This window comes from Talpa occidentalis, unplaced genomic scaffold (genome assembly GCF_014898055.3).
Source record: "Talpa occidentalis isolate TD23 unplaced genomic scaffold, MPIMG_talOcc4v2.1 talOcc4.16, whole genome shotgun sequence".
Lineage (NCBI taxonomy): Eukaryota > Metazoa > Chordata > Mammalia > Eulipotyphla > Talpidae > Talpa > Talpa occidentalis.
In genome coordinates, this window is record NW_023601653.1 from 81475062 (window position 1) to 81480163 (window position 5102).

Sequence of the window (5102 nt, forward strand, 5' to 3'; positions counted from 1 at the left end):
ACAAGCGAAGGCAGTGAGAACTTGCTTAGATATTCTGTGTGGAAGATGGAAGCAGTAAATAGAATTCATGCCAAAATGGGATAAAGAGCCCACCCTCATCAGCTTGGGTTGGAATGGACAGACGCCAGTGGAAGAGGGGTTGGGGCCCAGAACAAGACCAATTGGGGCTTTGAGGAAGGCACTTTGTGGGGTAAAAGAACTGGAGCCACCTAGTCTAGTTTAAAAATAGGCCCATCTGTTTCTGCTTTCTCCCTGCATGTGCTATTCCCAGGTTGCCGTAGTAACCAGGGCTCCTAGGGTCATTCAGGGGGGCAGGTGTGTGTGCTGGCAAATGGGAATGGGATATGTATTGACAGATCCTTCCCTATTCAAACAGCAGAGCAGGTGGCTTTTGCTCTCTGAGTGTTGATGGCAATTAGTGTCCCTCCTACCCCATCCCTTCCTTGGTTACCAATGCCTTAATCCTTCAAGGCTCGGGAGGGGCTGGGACAGGGGAGTTCCTCTAGGGACACGAGTCTCAGAGTTCATCCCTTTCTTCTCGGGCCTCCGCAGAGGACTGCAGCACTCTAGATCCAGTTAGGAGTCAGTTAAGACTCCTAAGGGGTCGGTTCCTCCGCAGCCCCTGGCTGATGTCAGGGAGACAACTCAGGTGTCTAAAGGGACAGTGGATTTGGGGGTAGAGAAAGTGATCCTAGGCGGGGTTCCCCATTGGACCTCCTGCTACCTCTTGCTTGCTTGTCTGGTTGATCACCCAGGGCGCACCTGGGCTTGGAGACGTGGGCTGTCAAGATGGCCATTTAAAACACAAATGGGTCTGAAGACTGAAAGTGGGCAAACACCGAAATATTGTTTGTGGGTTTCAGGAAGCACACATTGGTGAACGTAATGTTGACTTTCTGACATAATTCTGGATTATTAAAAGAGATGGTTTATGAACACTTAGATATGAACCTGTGATCACAGATACCAAGGTGAATTCATTCCAGCCAAGTCCTGACAAACTGTTTTCTTTGCCAGGTATTTCTAAAGACGTAGATTTGGGAAACTGGACGTGGTAGGTCCTTTATGATCGTGCTGCAGCTAAAGACCACCAGGACACCTGTAGTTGAGCAGACTGTGTTTACTGTTCACTGCAGCCCGTGCCACTGGCAACCGGTGTGTCTCAGCAAGGGGTGTTAAAAAAGAACTTACAGGATTTAGACTTCAAGTGATTTGGGAGAAGCAACATTCATGAAGTGGGGCTTAGCTCTGGAATAGGTGCCACCGGAGAAGCAGGAATAATTCTTCAGCTTATCTAGTACGAGGGCAGAGTGAAGCGGAAGCTGTTTGCTCTTGGTAACTAGTAATGAAGCAACAGTCATTAGCTAGGAGCGAGGGGTGTTTGCTCTTCTGTGGTTTACACACAGACCTTGTTTTTTATTTTTTTTTTTAAATTGCAGTTTGATTTTTTTAAAGATTTTTTTATTTATACAAGAACCGGGGTACAGGCCAGATGTGTGGGAGGGTGAGAGGATTCACCAGAGACCAAGCGGGGAACAGAACAGGCAGAATGACGGAAACGTGGGCTGCTCCGTGGCCGGCGGGGATCGAACTGGCACTGCAGAGGCTGCGGACAGCTTCAGGGCGCTGCGCTCAACCGCCTGTGCCACCAGGGAGGCCCTGTTTTTTACTTTTAACAAAGTGATCTTGTGAAATGATCTTGTTTTGTGCCTCACTTCATAATAGTCACCACTGACTGTCTGCTGTTGGTGTTTTGTGCAGTTGTGTCTGACAGGAGAACATAATTTCCTAGCTAGGAGCCCCATCTTAGCTCCTCACTCAAGTCTAGCTGTTCTCAGGCCAGTTCCCAGATGGCAGGCACTGCTTTCCTCTTTCTTAACCACTAAGTCACGACAGATAAGGGAATAACTACAGGTCAGTTAATAGAGTTTGGTGTAATCCAAAACTGAACATTTGTGTCTGGTAAATGTTGATGTGTGCACTAACGTTAGAAACCTCTAGTGTCCGGTGATACACCACAGGCCATGTTTCACTTTTTTAAAAGGTGTAAAAATATGAAAAGCCATGTTAAGGAAATACTAAGTAATACTGAAAGTGGAACTTGGACTGACTAAATTTATCCAAGGAGTAAATCTGGATCCATTTGAATTGACCCACCCCACCTAAAAATTGCTTACACTTATCTGAGAAAGAAAAGCAGAGATCTGCATTAGCAATAGTTACATGAGGACAACACAGAACTTTCAACTGGCTGCAAAACAAGATCTTAGTCCTCAGAATATGTCAATTCATACATGTTAACTGCTGTGTGCTAGGCATCTAGGCGCTCCATAGAGTACCAGAACCAACGTTAGGCGTTGTAAATACAGCAGTTCTGCCGTGTGTGTATGAGCGGAGTCACTCCTAAAGTATTGTGTGTTCTTCTAAATGTAGTTTTTAAGGCGGATCATTGACAAACCAGTGGGATAGTTGAAAAACTTAGCAAGAGAAGACTAAGGGGAGACCTAATAGATGTGCTCAAATACTTGAAGGGCTGCCCAGTGGAGGAACGATCCTGTCTTGCTGCATAAGAGTTCTGGAATAATAGCTAACATCTTTGGGTAGTTAGTAGACACCAAGGCACTCTGCTGGGTTCTTCACATACAGTATCTCATTGACGTGACGGGTACTATTGTCATACGCGTTTTGCAGAGAAGGTTTAGGGAGAGTAATCAATGCAGGGTTCCACAACTGGTAAGAGAAGCCAAGAACCTCTTCAGGCATCCTGAACCCAGACTTGGCATAAGAAAGTTCTAATAGTAGAGCCACCCAAGAATGGGGACACACAACACAAAAACCGGGACCATGCTTTGTAGTAACTTTTGGGGATTAATACAGAAATTTCCTCAAATCCTTTGGAGAGCAGGTTGGGACCTTTCCGCTCGGAGAGTCGCTTGATTACCACCTCTTTTCCTCGGCCTCCGCCAGGAAGCGCTGTCGTTCACATACAAACGCAGCCTGCAAATCCAGTAAGTCTGGCTTCTCTCTGCGCTCAGAGACTCCCTGTAACAAATGGCCTTTCTTTTCCGTTACCTACTTACTGCTATCACCAGCAGGTGGCACCTGGGCAGCAGAATTGTCGTGGGCGGGGACCCACCCTGTTTACTTGTTCTGGTGCCTGCATTGCAGCTGCTGCTAATGTGGTTCCAGGGTCCCAGGTGGGAAGAGACCTTCCTGAGGAGGCGCTGTCATCCTCCGTATACTGTCCTCAGAAGGAGGATCTGATGAGCTAGCTGGGGTGAGAAAAGGGGGAAGTTTGGAAAAGAACCTCCATGAGTACCCTCTGCATCCCCCAAGTAAGGGGGCGCCCTCCCCCATGCCATTGCTCGGCAAGTTTCAGTTCATAGCGTCCTGCTGTGGAGATTCACTAGTTTTCCTGCTGTAGTCCTGCTTCATCAGTCCGCGGGCTGATTATCTTCCCTCCCCCAGACCCTGACCTCGTCTACCTACTCACCTTTGAAAATATGAAGGACACAGGAGGAAGATAGACTGTTGTTCTTTACTCTGCAGTATGAAGCAGTCTGGAAGAACAGTGAGCCCCCCGAGAAGTAGAGAAAGGGAAGTAAGAAAGTTTAGGACCACGGGAGGAAGGCTGGGCAGGGACAGGCTTTAAGCAGCTTTGATGAAACACAGCAGGATGAAATCTACGCCTTGCAGAGCTAGAGAAGATTCATCAGCCGCAGACCTGCTTCTCCCCCAACAATCAACACGAGCTCCCCCTCTGCACGAAGTGGAATACTGTCTCATCTCACTGCACTAAGAGACACTCATCTTTGGCCAGTGGTGCCCTCCTGGGTGTCCAGTTGATCTAGTTTCCAGTCCCGGCCAGTCTTCCAGGCGAAGCCCAGTGACCGGTCGGTCCGTGTGAGCTGCGCCTCCTTCCCCGGCCCTGCGCGGCCCAGCCCCGGGCAGTGGTCAACACTCGCCTCATCGCTCTGGGGTTCTTTCTAGTGCCCGAGGAGTTGCTCAGGGTCAGAGTCTTGGAAAATGTAATTCTGCGACCGTGGACCCCGCCCCGCCCCAGGGAGCCGACTTCCTTTTAATTCGTCCCCTCCCACAGACGAGGACCTCCCGGAGGTTCTGGAGGAATAAAACCTCGCGTCCTCGTCACCTCCTCCGCGGCCCTCACCTGAGGGCTGGGCTACCCCAACGGTGCGACTCTGACTCGCCAGGCGTGTCCAGCGTCTGCCGCGGCACCGCAGAGACGGGCCGGCCGGGCCGGGCCGGGGCGGCACTTGGGTTCCGCACAGGCCGTTTCCCTCCCGCGGGGCGCGGGGAGAGGCCGGCGCTCGGGGCGGGGGCGGCCGGGGGCGCGCGCGGGAGTCCGGGCCGAGCGTCCGAGCGGCGCGCAGGGACACCCCGGCCGCGGGACCCCCAGCTTCGCGGCTCGGGGGCCGCGCGGGCGCTGGTGACGTCACACGGCGGGCGCGCCGCCCGCGGGGCCCGGGCGCCCCCGTCCGCAGGCCCGGCACCCCCCTCCGTCCGCCCGTCGGGGGCCGCCCCTGAGCTTCCTGCCTCCGGGCCCCGCCGCGGCGGCCGCCCCCCGGCGCTCGGGCCCAATCGGGGGCGCCCCGCGCGGGGCCGCGCCCGGGGGAGGGGGCAGGGCCTCGCGCCTCTGGCTCCACCTCGGCCCGGCCCGGGCCAACCCGGCGGGGCCGGGCGCGGGGGCGGGGCCTGGGGCCCCTCCCCGCCGGGGGTTACGGTTTCCTGGGGGGGCTCCTCGCGGAGGCGCCACCCCGGCGGCCTCCAGTCGGCGGGACCCCGCAGGCGGGCGGCATGGAGCGCCCCGCCGGAGCCGGCCCCCGCCCCGCCGGGCCGCCCGCGGCCCCCGCGCCGCCCCCCGCGCCCGACGCGACGCCGGCCCCGAGCGCGGGGCAGCGGGCGGCCGGCCCCGGCGCGGCGGGCGAGGCCCTGGCGGCGCTGGGCGCGTTCGGGCGGCGGCTGCTGGTGCTGGTGCCCGTGTACCTGGCCGGCGCGGCGGGGCTCAGCGTGGGCTTCGTGCTGCTCGGGCTCGCGCTCTACCTGGGCTGGCGCCGCGTCCGCGACGGGAAGGAGCGCAGCCT